The following is a 22677-nucleotide window of genomic DNA, read 5'->3' on the forward strand; positions in this document are numbered from 1 at the left end:
TAACTGAAAACAAAATCTCCTACCACATAGTCGTACTTAGGACATTCATTCCACCTGCCAGGTCTATCATCTCTGTTTAACTCTGAAATATCTGTTGCACCACAATGTTGATGCCCTTTATTTGTTTGTTAAGGAACAATCACATAATTAAAATTTAAATGAATGGAAAATTATTCTCTTATGTGAATTTGATACCAAAGTACATTGATTTCATTATATAAGTATAATTTATTATAAATAATTTATTTTACAGTTGTGTTAACTGGAACAGTAGTTAGATTAATAGTAACGCTAAGAGTAGTCTACCTAAAATTTCGTGGAACATTCAAATTCTTCTTAGGAGGTTCAGACACTGAGAATAAAATTTTATGTCTTTAGTATAAAATTTTTCTTCCTTATTTGTATAAATTATGTTTAATTATTTAAATTGATCAAGTTTATTTCATTATATTAAGTTAATGCAATAGGAAAGTTATTAAACAGATAATATGGTAGTGATTTTCCTATCAGAAGTAGGCTTTGATACACTCCTGTTTCGTTTAACAGTTCATTGTTTACATTCATTTATCTCTTCACAATGCACATGACATATCACGTTTACTAACATCTTTAAATGCAGTTCACCTATATTTTTTCAGTGACAGTTGTTATAACTTTAGGCCGTTTTGATGAATGGGCACTGTGTAAATAATCATCCAGGCAGTAGTATTGTAAATATTCTTTAGACTTATTATTTTGATGTTGCATCACTCTTAGCTTCTAATGCTGCAACTGTTCAGGAATATAACATATCTGGGGGTTATGTTTGATTAAAATTTGTGTTCATATAAAAAATTGTTCACTTTCTACATATAGAGTGTGACATACATGAATTTCCAGTTCTCTTTCTCATTTTATGTAAACATCTACTACAACATCAATATAATATGACTACTCATATCTTCAGTTCGATTGTCATCCATGATTTTCATTGTGAGCGTTGCTTCAATAGGATAAACTACAAACTAAAATAGCTCTAGTTATGGTATTGTAATAAAATTAATCTTGTAACTGGTAGGAATGTTCATATAGTTCTGATCAATATCCCTGAAGTATATTTAGAAAAGGGTGTCTAATATGTAACTGGGGTATTACCTACAAACACTGTAACTAAAAGTACTACAACTGTTTTGAGAATGATGGATAATATCTTTGTTAATGGTGAATCACTATCTTCTAATGGTTCTGGGGTTTATAACATCACTTGCGATACATGTGTCATTTATTATATAGGACAAACTGGAAGATCATTCAGTCTCATTTATTATATTGGACAAACTGGAAGATCTTTCAGGATCAGATACAAAGAACATTTATTGGGAAAAGAGGCGCTAATGTATAGAATTCCAATTTTGCTGATCATCTATTAATTTCCGGCCACAAATCGAAAAGCGTTGAAGAAATTTGAGTTTGACGTAGGGAAGAAATGGATCATAGGCTCGACAGATTCGAAGAGTTGGAGGTTGTCTATCATATTACTAAGGACGATGGTCTCATCCTCAATGAACTGTTAGAATTATGTAAATTTTTTTCTTAATAACTTTAATGCGCTACTCGCGGAATTTCGATTCTTTTATTTTTTACTTTGTTTCCCTGCCTCTAGTTCCGAAGCATCTTAGTCTTCGAATCTCATAGATGAGTACTACTAAAGCTGCCTTCATCCACATATTTTTCGGATTGTGCAGCTATTTGTATGAATATTCTGTAATACCCTGTGCTTTACATAACGATAATTCCTGTATAGCCTCATAGATGGCTGTGTTGTACTTTATTTGCCCTACTTTTTTTGTAATTTCAAAAGTATATTAAGCTCTTTTCCTTTGCACTTGGTTTTTCTGTCAATTGTTGCTTAGTTTAATTATATCTGTTATAATGTCTCAGGTGGGCATATTCCACAGTCAGCGCCCAATAGGGGGGCGCAGCATGTATTGTTTTCGTAACACCAATGTAAGGCATTAGACTGATCAGTCTAATGTTATTCCCAGCAAGGGATACATGCCAAAGGCTTCAAAGTGTTTAATTTTAATTTGTGACTTGAGCATATCTGCTCGAAAGTTGGACCATTGCTTTCTCGCAGTGTAACTTCACATAGGTAACCTTTGTATGCCATGACAATTGTCATCTAGATTAATAATTTTGTCAAAAGTATTTTTCTGTGTATTATTTTGTAGGGTCTCTTAAAATTTCATTCTGAAGAAGACATCCTTAGATGAGTGGAAACAAAGGTCATTGTACCAAACAGTTATTTGCAACCTGTTAGCTGTGTAGTATTAAATACTTTAAATACAAATCTCTTGGTGTATGAAGAATTACAAGAAATGTCGAGATAAAACTGCATCACTTAAATTTCGTGCATGGGATGCCAACAAGACTTAAATCTGATTAGCCATATACAGACGTCGATCGTTTAAATTATGTGAAGAAACACTGCAGTTAAATAAAATTGTTTTTATCTCAAGAAAATGCACCATTCTGGAGTATTTTAATGTAGGTAACAGCAACAATTATCTGAGTCTTGGAAGTACATTTACTTGAGAACAGGTACAACCAAGCCATATGGAATAAGAAGAGGAAATTTCTCCAGAGATTCTAAGCAAGCAACATATGCCACTATTCTGAAAAGTAGAATATGAGTTGCTCGACCCATTCGATGGTAACTATGAAAAACAGTATCTTGCGCCATTACATGCTCCTAAAGGGGGTATTCGGTATTTCTGCTTTACTATTTGCGCGATCTGAATAGAGTAGAGTATAGAAGATAAATTAGTGATAGTACTAATGAACAATGACGTTTAGTAAAGACGAGGACAACAGTATCTCTTTCAAACATAAATTGAATGAAATAAGAGAAACAATCCAGTGACAATAGTTTCAAATCCACTTGCCTGTAAATGTTGTACTGGGAGGATACTTTCAGCTGAACGTCACTTATTAATACACTCCTGGAAATGGAAAAAAGAACACATTGACACTGGTGTGTCAGATCCACCATACTTGCTCCGGACACTGCGAGAGGGCTGTACAAGCAATGATCACACGCACGGCACAGCGGACACACCAGGAACCGCGGTGTTGGCCGTCGAATGGCGCTAGCTGTGCAGCATTTGTACACCGCCGCCGTCAGTGTCAGCCAGTTCGCCGTGGCATACGGAGCTCCATCGCAGTCTTTAACACTGGTAGCATGCCGCGGCAGCGTGGACGTGAACCGTATGTGCAGTTGACGGACTTTGAGCGAGGGCGTATAGTGGGCATGCGGGAGGCCGGGTGGACGTACCGCCGAATTGCTCAACACGTGGGGCGTGAGGTCTCCACAGTACATCGATGTTGTCGCCAGTGGTCGGCGGAAGGTGCACGTGCCCGTCGACCTGGGACCGGACCGCAGCGACGCACGGATGCACGCCAAGACCGTAGGATCCTACGCAGTGCCGTAGGGGACCGCACCGCCACTTCCCAGCAAATTAGGGACACTGTTGCTCCTGGGGTATCGGCGAGACCCATTCGCAACCGTCTCCATGAAGCTGGGCTACGGTCCCGCACACCGTTAGGCCGTCTTCCGCTCACGCCTCAACATCGTGCAGCCCGCCTCCAGTGGTGTCGCGACAGGCGTGAATGGAGGGACGAATGGAGACGTGTCGTCTTCAGCGATGAGAGTCGCTTCTGCCTTGGTGCCAATGATGGTCGTATGCGTGTTTGGTGCCGTGCAGGTGAGCGCCACAATCAGGACTGCATACGACCGAGGCACACAGGGCCAACACCCGGCATCATGGTGTGGGGAGCGATCTCCTACACTGGCCGTACACCACTGGTGATCGTCGAGGGGACACTGAATAGTGCACGGTACATCCAAACCGTTATCGAACCCATCGTTCTACCATTCCTAGACCAGCAAAGGAACTTGCTGTTCCAACAGGACAATGCACGTCCGCATGTATCCCGTGCCACCCAACGTGCTCTACAAGGTGTAAGTCAACTACCCTGGCCAGCAAGATCTCCGGATCTGTCCCCCATTGAGCATGTTTGGGACTGGATGAAGCGTCGTCTCACGCGGTCTGCACGTCCAGCACGAACGCTGGTCCAACTGAGGCGCCAGGTGGAAATGGCATGGCAAGCCGTTCCACAGGAGTACATCCAGCATCTCTACGATCGTCTCCATGGGAGAATAGCAGCCTGCATTGCTGCGAAAGGTGGATATACACTGTACTAGTGCCGTGGGCGCTAATGACCATAGAAGTTTTGTGCCCTAAAACCAAAAACAAAAAAAACAAAAAACAAAGAAAATGTACTAGTGCCGACATTGTGCATGCTCTGTTGCCTGTGTCTATGTGCCTGTGGTTCTGTCAGTGTGATCATGTGATGTATCTGACCCCAGGAATGTGTCAATAAAGTTTCCCCTTCCTGGGACAATGAATTCACGGTGTTCTTATTTCAATTTGCAGGAGTGTATTTCAAAGAGAAGTAAAAAGACTGTAGGAAACGATCTGTGGCTGACATTTTTGCGCTTCTGACAAAGTTGTAATACTGAGTTGTCTTGTGACAGCCAGAGCGAGAGCACCACCAGCAGCGAGTACTGGTTGAATAAAGCGTTTATTTTGCATTTTGTTTACGACCTTCCACTAAGGAAGGGATTCTATTTGTGTTTATCTGCTCTGCATAGTAACTAACAGTTCTTGATAAAACTTTACGTAGTTTTCGTGTTAGATTTCTTAGTGTTTTCTTGATCGTTTAGAACAGAAAGCGCTCTAAAATCGTCTTTGTTTGTTTCGCGGCCGTTAGCCACTAGTCACTTGAATCAGCAGTTGTCTTGTGACAGCCAGAGCGAGAGCACCAGCAGCAGCGAGTAGTGTTTGTATAAAGCGTTTTTGTACTTATTTGCTGCGCTTAGCTTTTAAATAGTTTTTCTGGGAAAACCTAGCGTAGTTTTCGCGTCTCGTACTTCAGTGAGTGTTTCTTGATTATCAGAGTAGCTCATCAGAAGATTAACTTGGGAATTTGTCACCGTATAGGGTAGGGTAAACATAGTCATGTGTAGGGACTGTGGTTGTTGTGAGCGGACGCAAGGAGAATTGGCCACTCTTCAGGGGCAGGTGGAGGCTTTGTCTGTTAGGCTCATCGAGCTCGAGGCGCAGGCGTCGGCTCGTAGTGGCGTTGGGGCAACTGTGGTGAGACCTATGCCTAATTCGGTGGCCTTGAAATCACATGGAGCCCCTGATGTCGCTGCGTCTTCCGGCAGTGAGCATCTTACCGGTCAGCCATCACTCCAGGGTGAATGGCGGACAGTGGTGGGCTCGCGCGTGCCTGGCCGAAAGGCGAAGGTGGGATCTGGCCGCGTGGCAGCTGCCTTACCCCTTTCCAACAGGTACGGGGTGCTTCCTAGTGGTGATGACATCGTTTCTGAGCCACCACAGGATGCCTCGCCTGTTGGGCCAGTGGCCGATTCTCCGGCAAGGTCCCGACAGTCACAGAGGGCGGGCCTATTAGTTATAGGGAGCTCCAACGTTAGGCGGGTTATGGAGCCCCTCAGGAAAATAGCGGGTAGGTCGGGGAAGAATGCCAGTGTGCACTCGGTGTGCTTGCCGGGGGGTCTCGTCTGTAATGTGGAGGAGGCCCTTCCGGCAGCTATTGAACGCACTGGGTGTGACCGGCTGCAGATAGTAGCACATGTCGGAACGAATGACGCCTGCCGCTTGGGTTCTGAGGCCATCCTTGGTTCCTTCCGGCGGCTGGCTGATTTGGTGAAGACAACCAGCATCGCACGCGGAGTGCAAGCTGAGCTTAATATCTGCAGCATAGTGCCCAGAGTCGATCGCGGTCCTCTGGTTTGGAGCCGTGTGGAGGGTCTAAACCAGCGGCTCAGACGACTCTGCGACTATAATGGTTGCAAATTCATCGACCTCCGTTATTGGGTGGAGAACTGTAGGGCCCCCCTAGACAGGTCAGGCGTGTACTACACACCGGAAGCAGCTACTAGGGTAGCAGAGTACGTGTGGCGTGCACACGGGGGTTTTTTAGGTTAGAGGGACCCCCCCTTGGGCGAAACGATAAAATACCTGACGGCTTACCAGAGAGGACATTATCATCGTTGATCAAGAACGTCCGTCCTCAGAGACCAAAAACAGGAAAAGTTAACGTAATATTGGTAAACTGCAGGAGTATCCAGGGCAAGGTTCCTGAATTAGTATCTCTTATTGAAGGAAATAGTGCGCATATAGTATTAGGAACGGAAAGTTGGTTAAAACCGGAAGTGAACAGTAACGAAATCCTAGACACAGAATGGAATATATACCGCAAGGATAGGATAAACGCCAATGGTGGAGGAGTATTTATAGCAGTAAAGAATTCAATAATATCCAGTGAAGTTATTAGCGAATGCGAATGTGAAATAATCTGGGTTAAGCTAAGTATCAAAGGTGGGTCAGATATGATAGTCGGATGCTTCTATAGACCACCTGCATCAGCAACCGTAGTAGTTGAGCGCCTCAGAGAGAACCTGCAGAACGTCGTGAAGAAGTTTCGTGATCATACTATTGTAATAGGGGGAGACTTCAATCTACCAGGTATAGAATGGGATAGTCACACAATCAGAACTGGAGCCAGGGACAGAGACTCTTGTGACATTATCCTGACTGCCTTGTCCGAGAATTACTTCGAGCAGATAGTTAGAGAACCAACTCGTGAAGCTAACGTTTTAGACCTCATAGCAACAAATAGACCGGAACTTTTCGACTCCGTGAATGTAGAAGAGGGTATCAGTGATCATAAGTCAGTGGTTGCATCAATGACTACAAGTGTAATAAGAAATGCCAAGAAAGGAAGGAAAATATATTTGCTTAACAAGAGTGATAGGGCACAAATCGCAGAATATCTGAGTGACCACCATCAAACGTTCATTTCTGAGGAAGAGGATGTGGAACAAAAATGGAAAAAATTCAGAAACATCGTCCAGTACGCCTTAGATAAGTTCGTACCGACTAAGGTCCAAAGCGAGGGGAAAGATCCACCGTGGTATAACAATCATGTACGAAAGGTACTACGGAAACAAAGAAAGCTTCATCATAGGTTTAAGAGTAGTCGAATCATAGCTGATAAGGAAAAGCTGAACGAAGCGAAAAAGAGCGTAAAGAGAGCAATGAGAGAAGCATTCAACGAATTCGAACATAAAACATTGGCAAACAATCTAAACAAGAACCCTAAAAAGTTTTGGTCATATGTAAAATCGGTAAGCGGATCTAAATCCCCTATTCAGTCACTCGTTGACCACGATGGCACCGAAACAGAGGACGACCGAAGAAAGGCAGAAATACTGAATTCAGTGTTCCGAAACTGTTTCACTGCGGAAAATCGTAACACGGTCCCTGACTTCAGCCGTCGCACGGACGCCAAAATGGAAAATATTGAAATAAACGATATCGGAATTGAAAAACAACTGCTATCACTTAGTAGCGGAAAAGCATCCGGACCAGACGAGATACCCCTAAGATTCTACAGTGATTATGCTAAAGAACTTGCCCCCTTTCTATCAGCAATTTATCGTAGATCGCTGGAAGAACGTAAAGTACCTAGCGACTGGAAGAAAGCGCAGGTCGTTCCCATTTTCAAGAAGGGTCATAAATCAGATGCGAATAATTATAGGCCTATTTCGCTTACGTCAATCTGTTGTAGAATAATGGAACATGTTTTGTGTTCTCGTATTATGACGTTCTTAGATAATACAAATCTCCTTCATCATAACCAACATGGATTCCGCAAACAGAGATCATGTGAAACTCAGCTCGCCCTATTTGCCCAAGAAATTCACAGTGCCGTAGACACTGGCGAGCAGATTGATGCCGTATTCCTGGACTTCAGGAAGGCATTTGATACGGTTCCGCACTTACGATTAGTGAAAAAAATACGAGCTTACGGAATATCGGACCAGGTTTTTGATTGGATTCAGGATTTCCTAGAAGAAAGAACACAACATGTCATTCTTAACGGTTCAAAATCTGCAGATGTAGAGGTAATTTCGGGAGTACCGCAAGGAAGCGTGATAGGACCTTTATTGTTTACAATATACATAAATGACTTAGTTGACAACATCGGTAGCTCCGTGAGACTATTTGCAGATGACACGGTTGTCTACAAGAAAGTAGCAACATCAGAAGACTCGTACGTACTCCAGGAAGACCTGCAGAGGATTAATGCATGGTGCGACAGCTGGCAGCTTTCCCTAAACGTAGATAAATGTAATATAATGCGCATACATAGGGGCAGAAATCCATTCCAGTACGATTATACCATAGGTGGTAAATCATTGGAAGCGGTAACGACCGTAAAATACTTAGGAGTTACTATCCGGAGCGATCTGAAGTGGAATGATCACATAAAACAAATAGTGGGAAAAGCAGGCGCCAGGTTGAGATTCATAGGAAGAATTCTAAGAAAATGTGACTCATCGACGAAAGAAGTAGCTTACAAAACGCTTGTTCGTCCGATTCTTGAGTATTGCTCATCAGTATGGGACCCTTACCAGGTTGGATTAATAGAAGAGATAGACATGATCCAGCGAAAAGCAGCGCGATTCGTCATGGGGACATTTAGTCAGCGCGAGAGCGTTACGGAGATGCTGAACAAGCTCCAGTGGCGGACACTTCAAGAAAGGCGTTACGCAATACGGAGAGGTTTATTATCGAAATTACGAGAGAGCACATTCCGGGAAGAGATGGGCAACATATTAATACCGCCCACATATATCTCGCGTAATGATCACAACGAAAAGATCCGAGAAATTAGAGCAAATACGGAGACTTACAAGCAGTCGTTCTTCCCACGCACAATTCGTGAATGGAACAGGGAAGGGGGGATCAGATAGTGGTACAATAAGTACCCTCCGCCACACACCGTAAGGTGGCTCGCGGAGTATAGATGTAGAAACGTGAAGGTGCGTTATGTGCGGCTTGCCTCAGACGGAAGATGCTCTTACCAAATGAGTAATCCGAACATTTTCTAATGCCATACTTGAACTTGTTGGTACTCAGAATAAATCTTTTATTCGGCACCAGAGCGTATGCTATATTAAAGCACACTGATTGCTCTATACTATTTTTGGATTGTTCAGTATGTGAGAGAGATTACCGCAGACGTACCTAGATATTTGCTCGAAATAATTGTTCTTCATTTATGTATTCATATAGCAGTTCTGTCTTTGTATTTGCAACTAACCCTCAACATATACACATGTAAAGCAATGTGAACGCATGGATAGAAGGACCCTTTATTGTATGACTACAAGGTAGATACAATCACAGGAAGCTGTTCCTTCCATAAAATGTCTGTGAATTTGCGTACTGAGACATCTGAAGGGCAATGACCATATAAAATTAATCGCGGTTAAGGCAGATGCTGGAGATTCATTGGTAAAGTTCTCAGAAAGTGTACCCCATCAACAAAGGAAGTAGCTAACGTGACATTCATTCGATCAGTCAGTCTGGGATCCGTACTAGACCTGGAAATGGAAATGAGCGTTTGGCGTCATTAGCCGGGAGGCCCCTTACTGGGCAGGTCTCGCCGCCTTGGTGCAGGTCTTATTACATTCGACACCACATTGGACGACCTGCGCGCAGGATGGGGATGAATTGATGATGAAGACGACACAACACCCAGTCCCTGAGCACAGAAAATGCCCTACCCAGGAATCTAACCTGGGCCCCTTAGGACGGCAGTCCTTACGACGGAAGTCTGTCACGCTGACCATTCAGCTGTCGGGGCGGACGGTACTAGACATGAGTAATAGAGTAAATAGAGAAGACGACAGATGAACAGCACGTTTTGTTTCAGGTTGATTTAATAAGAGCGCAAAACGTCACGGTGATGGCCAATCAGCTGCAGTGGCAGACGGTGCAACACAGGCATTCTGCATCACAGTATACTCTACTGTAAAATTTCTGAAAGAGTACGTTTGTAGAAGAGCCAACCAATATACTGTGTGCTCCTGCGCATATCTTGCGAAAAGAACGTGAAGATAAAATTAGAGGGATTGGGGCCCTCACAGAAGCCTCACTGGAACAAGATAATGGGGAAATGGCGTTTGTACACAAAGTACCCTCCACCATACACCGTAGGGTTGCTTGCGGAGGATAGATGTACATGTAGATTTGTCCATTTCCGCGACGTAGTTTTAATACGTGAGGAATTGTCTATACACCCTGCAGAATCAAGGAATTTCTTAAGAGGCTCTTACGGATGATGTGTGAACAGCAGTGAAAGAAAAGCTAGAATACTGTGTAAGGTCACTGTTACAAAACCCTTGGATAAACACTATTGCAAAGGAACAAAATGGTTCAAATGGCTCTGAGCACTATGGGACTTAACATCTTAGGTCATCAGTCCCCTAGAACTTAGAACTACTTAAACCTAACTAACCTAAGGGCATCACACACATCCATGCCCGAGGCAGGATTCGAACCTGCGACCGTAGTAGTCCCGCGGTTCCGGACTGCAGCGCCTAGAACCGCACGTCCACCGCGGCCGGCTGCAAAGGAACAGCAACAGGTCTGAGAGTCTGCGCTGAATATACTGTCAGCAATAATTACCTTGCAGAGCGTTACGGCCCCGACGATTGCTAGCGTAGCGGCGATTGGGAAATGCATAGCTGGGGCGTTGTTATCCTGTTTCACTGCTGCGGAGAGTTCCCCAGCGTCCTGAAAATCACAAGGGTTCCACTGAGATAAGTTTTGTGATATTCCGACACTTTATATACAGCAGCGATATATTCGAACACTGTACTAGGCGTTATCTGATGAAGCTGCTGTTATCACCATTACTGGCGGAAGTTATGAAACGTTTCGTAATTACAAAGCTACTTCGCTGAGAATGCTTTCTCCTGTAGGATTAGAGTGAAATGTACGTTTCTGATTTCTCACATGTGAAATTTCTAGTAATGGCCATGCTCCATGTTTTACGATGTAATAAAACTTTTCTGAATTTTATGTTGATAACGAATGGCTGCACAAGGTGGCAGCACATACGGCATCTTTGTTGTGGCGTCGGTCGGATGTCCAGGTTTCGAGGAGTCTGATATTTCGTCGAAGCGACGATTAGGGAAATTTATATTTGAAAGCAGGTTTTTACAGAAAATATAAAGAAGGTTTAGACGAATCAAACTAATAGCAATAAACTACAAATCCTACTGAAGAGAAATACAGAGACAAACCAGGGGCCGTCGAAAACGATAACAGCTGATAGCTGAATGCTCTGTGACATAGCAAATGTTCGGCGCCGACGACGTGTATCTGTAGGGAGTGCGGACCACAAGAAATGACAGATGTGTCACCTCTCAAATACCTGAAACAGACGGAGAAAACCTTTCTTAAATTCACTGAATCGTTGTCAGACTTAGTTAAAGGGCTGTAATTCTTGCAAATGTGTGCAACGAAGTTCTGTAAACGGGTTGGGAGGGAGGGGGAGGGTGACAGTAAACAACACAGAAGAATCAGCAAATTGCAAGTTGGTGATATACGCGCTGTCGTAGTGTGGCAAACGATGCCAGTGGCTCTCCTAACAGAAAACGATCGCGAGGGATATCTACGATAGCTTCCAATGATACCGTGGCCTTGATAGGTGTCCAGTCTCTACACAAATGAATAAGTCGAAAGCGACGTGTTGTTTTATTTCCGTATTAATGTGTTAGAGAATTTCCTATCGTTTTAAGTCCCAAAATAGCTGGAAGTGTCTTTATAGAACACAACTAGTGTACAAATCTAAAGATAAGGAATTCGAGCGACGCCGCGTGAGTCATCTGTCGACATTAATAAGACGTCACCTGCAATATCTTCGAGAATTGAGTAATCGTCTAGTGCCCAGTGAGAAATACGTATTGCACAAGAATAGACAATAAACTTAAATCGACTTTCGAGACAGTAACTCTTTTACTTTTTGCTTAAACCATGTACTTTAATAGAGTAGATCAGCAACAGCACTTTAACGTTTCCTTTCAAGAGCTACCCTCCTCCATCAGCTCTCTTTCCGAAAGTATTGACCACTGGGGAACTTTGTAGCTTACTGTAGAAACTATAGTAGTACTAAGGATGCACAACCATGTGTCTTCTTAGATGAATGAAATAAAGTAGGATAGCATGCTGACAGGGCCATCCTATCAAGGCACGGAAGACTGTTAATGATCGGCGGGGCAGAGGATCGGTGACAACTTGAAGGCGTTGAAGCAACAAGGGGTCATAGAACAGCCAGGTGCCTCACATGTCTACTACAGGCGTCAGGCCCTGCTTGTATAAACCACACTTGTGGGCAGTAAATGGCTTATGCTCCTGCAAAATGAAATTAAACCAAGATCGCTATATCAGTCACTTGATCAATAAAGCTTATAACAACAGCCACTGAAATAATTTTCATTTATTGTTCAATCTCAGTAGCACATTTTTAATTTTATGACACGTTTCGATCACTGTAAACCATCTTCATATCTAAGTAGTAACGGCGTCAGCCCGCCTTGTATTTTGAGACTGTTATGGAATAATTTTCCGGAAAGACAAGACGACCTGCTGGGGCAACTATTGATCTGAAGATGATACAGAGTAATTGAAACATGTCATCAAACGATAAATGTGCAACTGAGACTGAAAAACAATTGAGAATTATTTTCACTATGAGTATGGTTGCTGTTTGTCCCGAGACGAACATGTCGGTAACAGTGAAAAACGGCCGCTTAGTTCTTAACACGGTTCATGGAAGTTTACCCGATGTATGTAGGAAGAGTGTCGGTTTCTTGGATGATGATGATTGCTGGAAAATTACTTGACGAGGGAACGTTGCAACCTGTTAGCAGCCCATGAGCTGGCCAGGGTAAACAAGGTCACGTTTTAGAATCGATGTTGGCAGTTGAGTGTGCTTTGTTTCGAAATTTTGTGGAAAATTAATGCTGACAGGACTCGAAGTCGGCACAATACTTTTCTTCGTGATTGCTCTTGCCAACTAAGTTATTATGACACCCGAGTTTCCTTCAGTGCTTTAAATTTCGTAAAACTTTCCTTTCCCTTTAGAACGTTCACAGACACGCTCTTGCGTTCCTTGCTGTACTAACACTTCACAAGAACTTCCATAGCGGAGAATTTACTTGGTACAGCCTAGGGCTTGTTTTCAAAACTAATATCTCGGCCTGTAGCGGTGTATTTGCTGTTTTGAGTGTACGTGGCAGATTCGTTGTAGAAATAAGATCGAGGCCGTCGGAAAGTCATTTCTTCTCTCTCTTGTTTCTTCAAAACGTACTGCAAAGAATTAACAATGGAGTAAATTTCCAGAGAGAGCACCATTCAGAAGTCTCTTCTAGCAACTAAGAAATTCCAATATTCAATATATATCCTTCGTGATTTATTTTCTGATCTACGGTCACCGGATTCATCCCACACAGAACTGCTAATCTGTGACCACAACACTGGGGTTCTTTTTTTTGTGAAAAATGTTGAGTCAATTGCAGTCTTTAGAATATGTCATTCAAATTACATTCATCAGAGTAAGCACCTTGAGATTTTGTAATCAAATCACATTCTCTAAAAAGCTGTTGTTGTGGTCTTCAGTCCTGAGACTGGTTTGATGCAGCTCTCCATGCTCTAAAAAGCTACATTCCCGAAAGAAATTAACATAATTCCTGCATATATCATGGTAGTTTACATTCAGTATATTTTTGGTACGTACACGTCTTTATAAAAAACATGTAGGGTGACCCATCTAACTTACGCTTTTTATTTCTTCAGAAAAGAGTCAGGAGTAAAACCTACACATGTCTCTTGTTGCCATGTTAAAATTTGCTTCTTTTGCCAAATCTCAGCGGACGCAATTGAGAGATAAATCTGAAACTGTGGTTTATTAAGGAAAAGTAAGGTCAGAATTTTAGGAAAATGACACCCTCGGTACGAAATAAAAGTGTAATGACTTTACTTATGTTATTCCCAAAGCCATAGCATTTCTCGTTTCACCAGCTGTCGATGACCTTTAAAACTTACATTCTTTCATGGGAAAAGTCTCTAGTTTCTGGAGTAACACAGTACCTAATGAAGTTTTGCGTGATAACCATATAGCAAAATACTCTCCTCTTCATGTGCTGCCATTTGCCAAAATCTCATTTCGATATCTCTATGTTTATGAAATATGAGGAATGATTTGCGTCTTTCACCTTGGTTTTGTCGCTGGCGCGGTGCGATCGCAAATGAGTGGGCTACGTCAGATCAATTTCCTCGACGTCGGTGACAGATAGAGACCTTCAACCAAGTCTAAATAAAATTCAATATCTTAGCTAAATTTCATACGCAGCAACATATCATGTAATACTCCCCAGACACAAAATCATAGCGACCCCTGTTTCGCATTGCAAACATTTTTGAATTTTGCGAAATGTCTTACTGACACGTAAATATCCCAGTAACTACGAGCATAAACGAAATGATGGGCACATCATAATGAACCTGACATAAAGCTACAATTAAAGAAAAAAGAAAATTTTACCAAATATTTTCTGTGAAATCGTTTGAGAAAGATTGCAGGGCGTACGCGCCGATTTCGTCATGACCTATCATCCGAAAGGAGGCAAACTCTTGTCGGCCTCCCCCTCTTAACAAATGAACGACCTCTCCCACATTTTGGACGAAAACCGCTCACTGCGCGTCGTCCACCGTACCCTGCGCCAGCTATTCACTGAAGTCAACGCGGTTAATGAGGGTTCCCTGCACATTACAAATGGTGGGACTTGGATGTCTGATCACCACTGACGGCAGTGCTCGCTCTGAAACGTGCTGCCGTGCTGGTCACAGGTTTGTAAGGAGTTCTTGTCACAGGGCGCTCCATTCCTCCACCAGCACGGTTGACAGCCGCTGGATGGTCTTTGCTGAATGTGGATGTGCTGCATTATGAGATCGCATTCGTGCTTAATGGGTTTTTAAGCAGATCAGACCATTCACCGAATGTTCTAAAGCTTCAAGACTTTCTCCACTTGCACAGTTGGAAGCTGTCGCACATTGTGATCCACTAAGATCATATCAGGGCCGAATGCACTCCTAAAAAGATAAGAAAAGGGAGAGTTACAGTGCCACAATTACATCGACCATCGTATGGTGAGATGTGGGATCACTTACACCCATGAACGTTGTCGATAATGATCGTTTTGGGGATACATGTGTTATGGTGTGGTGAGACATAATGTTGCAAGGCCGTACTGACCTACAAATTTTTAAACATGGTACATTCACTGGTCAATGTTATTGCAACACTGTATTAATTCCATTCATAAGTCGTTTCAGGTAACATCTGGCTCTGACTTCATAACTACGGATGCAGTGCGCTACCTCATCGAGCTGCGCGTATTGAAAGGGTCTTAGAATGACAGGATATATGCTGCGAATGGACTGACCTTCCTGTTTCTGTGACTAAAATCCCATTGAGCAGTTTGGGATGCATTGGGAACATGTACAGTATTACAGCACGTGCAGATGCACCAACCACCACCCAGCATTTGTCAAAAGTGCTAGTGCAGGGATGAAACGCCCTACTACAAGAACTCCACATTAAACTTGTGGCCACTATGGGAGAACATTACAGAGCATAGATTCTCGTCCGTGGTGATCACACACCACGTTAAGAACTGCGTCCCGTCTTTTGCATTGCCAAAAGGCAATTATATCCTTCTTTTAGTTTAATTTTGTTGAGTTCTGGGATTCGTTCTTTAATAATTACTCCTAGAGGCTCAGTTTATTTAAGGTAACATCTGTCTTTGAATAGAAGTGTCCCTTCTGTTCTTCTTACTACATATTTCTTTCAGTTACTTTCTGTACCACATTGCAGCAGTTCTTTCTATGTATAGTCCACGTTCCATTGGGTTACGTTACTCCTTAAATTTTTCTTTAATTTTTGCACATCAATGTATTGTCGTAGTCAAGGTAGATACGAAGGCACTCCCCAACCATAACAGTACACCAGCTGGGCAGAAATTAAGAGAAATATAAGGTTCCGCAATCTGGCCCTAGACAGGTCCAACATGTGATCCTCTGCCAGTGATGTCACCCTCTGTCAATGACATCATCCTCTGCCAAAGACGTCATTCGATGCAGCATGGAACACAGCGCTCTCCCCGCCATTGTTGGGCTAAAGAATGTATGTTGAAATGAAATTACTCACATTGTTTAATAAGACGAAAATGCACTTTTGAGTGTGGCTCGGAATTCGACATTAGGAGAAAGGAGAGATGCAAGAAATGTAAGAGAACGTGGACTGGGGAAGAGGAATAGACGGTGTCCGCCGCTCGTGGTCTCGCGGTAGCGTTCTCGCTTCCCGAGCACGGGGTCCCGGGTTCGATTCCCGGCGGGGTCAGGGATTTTCACCTGCCTCGAGATGACTGGGTGTTTGTGTTGTCCTCATCATTTCATCATCATCCAGGAAAGTGGCGAAATTGGACTGAGCAAAGATTGGGTAATTGTACGGGCGGTGATAACCACGCAGTTGAGCGCCCCACAAACCAAACATCATCATCATCATCAGGAATAGACGGTTAAACAGCCTGTTAGAATCTTGCTCGGAGCATAGTTCAATCCTTGGCTTAAGGACTTTGAAAGAAGACGGTGTACGGGGATGAGACGCGGAGCTGAAGGCTTCAAATAAAATACATGATGATAAGTTGTAGATTTCGAAAACAGATTTTAAAATTCAAATCATATCGAAAAGCATTTGCCTATTCTCACTATAATTTACTTATTACGACTAGCAAATTAAAACTGAAGAAACTGCAGAAAAATAGGAGCATATTTCAATCCTTGGCTTCAGGATTATAAAACAGCTTGGAAGTGTACGTGGAAGAGACGTGGAGATGAAGGCTTCAAATAAATGATAAGACATAGATTTTGAAAACATATTTTAAACTTCGAATCATATCGAAAAGCATTTGCCTGTTTTCACTATAATTTACTTATAACTGTTAGCAAATTAAAACTTAAGAAATTGCAGAAAAATGAGTGAGGTTAATAAAGTGAAAAGAAAAATAATTGACTGTGGAGATTTTCAAACCAAGCTTTAAGCAAGTGTTCACTAATACAATGGAAAGGAATACAGGACAAGACGGGCGGGTAGAGTAGAGAGATGAAATAGTGAAGGCAACACAAGATCAAATAGACAAACGGACGAAATGAAATAGAAATAACTGGACAAGAGAAAATATATTAATTTTAATAGACGAAATAGAATAATACGAAAGTATAAAATAACAGAAACTGAAGCAGACGGAAAGAAATACAGACGTCTGAAAAATGAAATTGACAGGAAGTGAAAAATGCCAAAGCAGGAGTGACCATGTTAGACATACAAAGCAGTAAATGCAATCATTACTAGAAGAGAGATAGACGTCACCTATAAGAAAGGTAAAGGAAACTTGGGACAAAAGAAAACATACTTCTATGAAATGAAGAGCTCTAATGAGTGAGCTGTACAGCGCAAGGAAAAAGAAAAGTGAACTGTGAAGAGGATGTACAGGATGACTTCAAGAAGATGTTAAATACTTTCAGAGATGATGGAGAACTGTAATTGTATCAGTTGGATGGAATGGCCACTGGTCCAGAAACGATCGAGTTCGAAGTTATCAGCGAAAATCGTTTTGATACCTCTTACAGAGCACCGGTATTGTTGTTTCTAAGATTGTAGGGTAGGCAACATTGATAGTTGGTAATATGAACCAAAACTAGGAAAAACGTCGAGTGAAAATAGGTTCTAAGATTCATACCTTAATAGCTAAGAGCACATGTTCAACTTCGACTGAAACACATCTCTTCTACTGAACAAGTGCTCGTAGCTCTTAAGATACGCATTTTAGAGACGACTTTTACTCGCTATGTTTGACCATACTACAACCTCTGAAAGTTACCTTAGCAACAATAGTACCGGTACATCCATTCCACTGACACAGATATGAAGAAGATGTTCAGTCAGTCGTTTCCTGACCAGGGTCCTTACCTGAAATTGATACATATTCCTTCTCCATCATCCTTGGGAGTTTGTAACATCATCATTGAATCAACCTGTATAGTACACTAACGTTCAAAAGTTCCCGATCGCCCTAGATAAAAATTACATACTTTATTTCAATGTACAAACACACCGAACAAACTAACTAGAGTAACAAAATACATATTATCTTTCTGTGTCACTAAGAACAGAACAATATGGTTTAGATTTTAGAGTCTTCCAAGTATCCACTCTTTGACCTCAGTACAGCTGCACAAATTCTTGGCAACCTAGGGATACGTTTTTGTAGAGATTTTTCAGATGTTCTAGTCCGAAACTATTACGTTGATATTCAGCATTAGCTGACCTAGTTTTGTGACCTCCCTGTCAATTTCAGTTGAAGGGACCCAATGTTAAGGTTGGTTAAGCTCCAGAATCGTAAAATAACGAAACCCTAGAAACAGGAGTCGATTTAGATAGGAGATCCAGTATTAGAATCAGAATTTAATAGAGCTTAGGAGGACTTAAGATCAAATAAGGCAGAAGGAATAGATAACATTCCATCAGAGTTTCCAAAATGATTGGGGGACGTGGCAAGAAAACCACTATTCAAATTCGTGTTGTGAGGTAACGGGCGATTTATGGCGCCCTGAAAATATTCTAAGTGGCTGCCACCCCTCGGGCCGTTCGCCTAGCGGGGGCTCGGCAGGCCGGCCGCGTGGTGCCGGACGTGGGCCGTTGCAGGAGGGGCGGCCCCAGCGCGAGGTCCATCGGCCGCGTGGCTGGGAATTCAGCTGTCACGAGGACGGTGCTTTGAGTCGATGAAGGAGATGTCTACACGGGGAGTACGGGACGCACGGTCGCGAGAGAGACTTGGAATATGGAGCTGTTCGCGCGTGGTCGCGAGAGATAGGAATACTTCAGAATGCGGACTTGTGAACTTGTGAGACTTCCGAGGTTTCTACAGTCAAGACGTAGTGTGGGTTTAGAAGTGAATATATCGTGAGCCATGATGTTCTTCATAACTAATTACGTGCAGTAGGAATCTATAGTTTCCCTGTTATTCAACTTATATTTTATTTAATTGCTGGATTATCGACACCAATAAGTGTTTAGTAGAAATATACCGCATTCTCAAAAGTACTTCTACTATCGTACTTCTCATTTAAAGTCGTTAAGATAGTACCTACAGATTTTATTTGATTGCAATCTTTCATTTATAAATTTATATGCTCCATTTATAATTCGCAATTGCTGAGTGATAGAACTCATCGGCCATTCGATTCATGTGTGTCTTATTATCGTATACTGTAGACTCAGCAGTGTTCGGCCTTTAATGCGGCAACTACATATCCCAGCCCCTAGACAACGAAACCAGCCAAAAATTTTAATATTCCAAAAGCTTTGGACGTTCCTCTAAGCACATTTTGTTTTAATTGTACGCCTTTTGGCAGCTGTTTGTCTTTAAATTCAAAATTCATTCCTGTCCTTAGTGAATATAATTCTGTCCTTTTATTTGAATGTATTTCCCCTCCCAGCTCATCCTCACCTCCTTTGTCATATTGTAACTCTGGCAGTGATAGAACAGGACTTGGCATGTCAGTTCATCAGAACGCATAGAAATCCTACGTAAGATCTTTAATGTTGTTAATCGGTCACACCGAGGATATTAACGTTAAATTAATGGTTTTTTAGTCAGGACCCTCTGCCTACAACTGAGTATTGGCAATATTTGCTTCATCAGATGCGTTTCACCTTAGTTTAGGAGGGTATCAGCAGTGGCCTAATATGTACAGGGTGCTAGGAATACTAGTGCAGATATTGTGATCATTGGTACCTTAGTGTTTACCCACTTCACGTGTTGGTTGTTTTTTTCTCTGCACCTTCCCGAAAATACGTCATGTAATTTACTACCTCATGTTTCCTGCTTAATCGTACCTGTACCACTAAGACGACTATGCCCATCAGTATAGACTAAAAGTCTTGCGTCCACAGTTCCACACCTGACCTGCTGACCAGGAGAAGATAATGGTCAACGGTTCGCCCTTGCCAGATGTGCTTGTAGCTAGTCTACCAACCCCCTAAAAAAATACTGATAACTATAGTTATTGATCTTAAGGTGAATAAAAACTGATGTAATGTTGTTCATTATGCTGTACTCACTCCCCAGGACAAATATTCTGGAGACTGAGTACGGTCTGATGAACAACTATACATCAGTATTTACATCATTTGAAGACCACTGACTGTATTCATCAACTCAGGAAACAAACCGCACACACCGTCTTCCACTATGTCACTCATATTATGGACTTTTGCCAACGGTGAGATGTATAAGCGAATTTACGTCAAAAATCTTAAATCTATATAAATAAAATAAACGTTATTAACATTCTACATCGTTATTCTTTATGTATGATTATTTATTTCTGAACATAGTCATCCCAGCGAAGAATACATTTCTGTCAACGTGGGACCATTTTGTTGAAGCGATCACTGGAGAATGTTTGCCTTTATTGAGCAGACAACAGACTCACCTCTACTTGCACTGCTTCATCACAATGAATGTGAACTCATCGAAGGTGTTTGTTTTTAAAACATACGATAATCATATGGGACCAAGCGAACACAAGGCGTCGGATTGTTGCGTATGTCGCACCGCTAGTGTATGGTGTGGTGTTGTCCTGTAGGAGAGTGTGTTCCATATGTGGAAGAACTCTTCGAACTCCAAGTTCGATTACAGTATTGCGTTTCCCACGCACCGACATAGTTACGTTACAGACAGCCATGTTACAGGCTACAATTCGGAGCCCTCTGCCGTCAGCAGGCCGCAAATATGTATACACGAAAATGAAGATGTAGTATGTTAATAATGTTTGTTTTATTTAATAATCTTCAAGAGTTTTCATATAAGAAATTCCAAGGCATTGTTTTTCAGCAGTCCCTCGTATATCGAGCTGCCTGCGATCAAAGGTTGAGTGCCTGTATGTGTCAGCTTTTTGGCTAAGTTTTTTTAGTGCGTTGGTGTTTATAGGTGTGTGGTCATTGATCAGTTGCTTGCTCTGTACTATACGTATGACGTATTTATTGGGATTATTTATTGTGATGGTTTTCATGTCTTTCTTTAAATGTTCCACAGATATGGAGAAATTACAGTCACAGTTTGAACATCTCATGTGTGCTTTATATCTTGTGTTAAAATTCCTGTTTGTCATTCTAACATACGTTGCAACGTAGCTTTGACCTTCAAGTTGACAGATGCTTCATTTCTGGAATTTGGTACTCTTTAGAGTAGAGGTCGTTAAGTACGTTTGCATCCTATTTACAGTTTTATTTGCAAGCACAAGACCTTGTTTCACTATCATGTTCAAAACTCTGTGTGTTTATGTGTATATGACACTGTCTCCCAAGTTATTTCGTTTGTGTGATGTTTCTTTTATAGTTTGTACCTTGGAGATCTATGTGGAACGAGTCCGTTAAGGCAGCAGTCACGCTTTGCTTCTGGAAACGTTACCAGTGTTGATAGATTAATAGATCGAACAAATGAACTTTTTAGAGAATTTAACATAGCGTAGCTTCGTAAGGACTGTGAAGAACCAAGGAGAGATGTAGCTGCATTGCAGATCCGTTCACTGGCGGCATGTCTAGATCTCTGATGCAGCATGACTGCTACATCCTCCAGTACCCAGATTTTGGCTAAATAAAACTACAGTTAACCGTATCTTGTAACTCAAAGCAACACTATCCTGTTCCAGTTTATTCTCGGTGTCGGCCCACAGGAAATTTATTTACGATGATAAAAAATGAAATAAACCGAAAATTGAATCATCAAAAAGAAATCTGCAAACGTAGATTCTTCTTTCTACCCCAAACAAAAGTTTCAACGTCGCAGTATAAATTTACAAACACAGATATGAACTCAGGCACATCTGGAAGATAATTTCTCACGACATTGATTAACAACGTCAGTCGCAAGAATAATGAAGCAATGATGGAGTGGAAGTGAAGTAAGAATTAATACTCCAGATAAATGTGAGAAATACTTACAGATGTTCCTCCTCTGAAGACATTATCAGCAGAGGACAAAGGTCGGAGCCAGCGCGGCTGCAGCCACGAACCAACTGCCGGCACGGCTGCTCCCGAGGTCACCAGCCAGCACAGTACGCTTCCCCTCCCCTCACCCCCCCCCCCCCCCAAAGCCATCCAAAACACCTTCGGCTCCGTCCACCACACCGACCTCATGCTTCTGGTTATGTAACCTCCAGGACAACGGCACAAATGTGGTTGCTGAAGATCGTCACTTATATACTGTTAAATAACTATGGTCATTTATTTCTCAGCCCGCTGAAAAGCAAAAAAAAAAGGGGACTACAAAAATCAGACCAAAATTCATGATGTAACTCTTACGCAAGTCTTGAAAGTCGGCAAACTTTCTTTATCTTCGCCATAGGCACCTTTAATGAACATGCTGCCGATTCATAGACAACTTCACAATTTTACGAACTTAAATTTAAGGGCACTTTCTTTCTTTGATTATTCCTTGTAACCGAAATTCACTGCGTAAGTGATTCGGGGAACTTACGCATACCAGTCCTGTCAGTAACACACTCAAGCACCTTAAAAAAGAAAACGTGCATCAGAAGAGTGGGCAGTAGCGTTCCGTCTCCTGTC

The 22677-nt window shown here is 42.1% G+C and overlaps 1 protein-coding gene across 1 annotated transcript in view; it reads right to left on the bottom strand.

Moving 5' to 3' along the window:
- The window catches only part of LOC126175411 (cholinesterase-like), a 411608-nt gene extending 389520 nt beyond the window's left edge, over positions 1-22088 (bottom strand). Inside the window, exon 1 of the mRNA XM_049922208.1 lies at positions 22054-22088. The gene's annotated coding sequence lies outside the window, so the exon portion shown is untranslated. The remainder of the gene's footprint in view (positions 1-22053) is intronic.
- Between the last annotated feature and the right edge of the window lie 589 nt (positions 22089-22677).

The sequence above is a fragment of the Schistocerca cancellata genome, chromosome 3 (genome assembly GCF_023864275.1).
Source record: "Schistocerca cancellata isolate TAMUIC-IGC-003103 chromosome 3, iqSchCanc2.1, whole genome shotgun sequence".
NCBI lineage: Eukaryota > Metazoa > Arthropoda > Insecta > Orthoptera > Acrididae > Schistocerca > Schistocerca cancellata.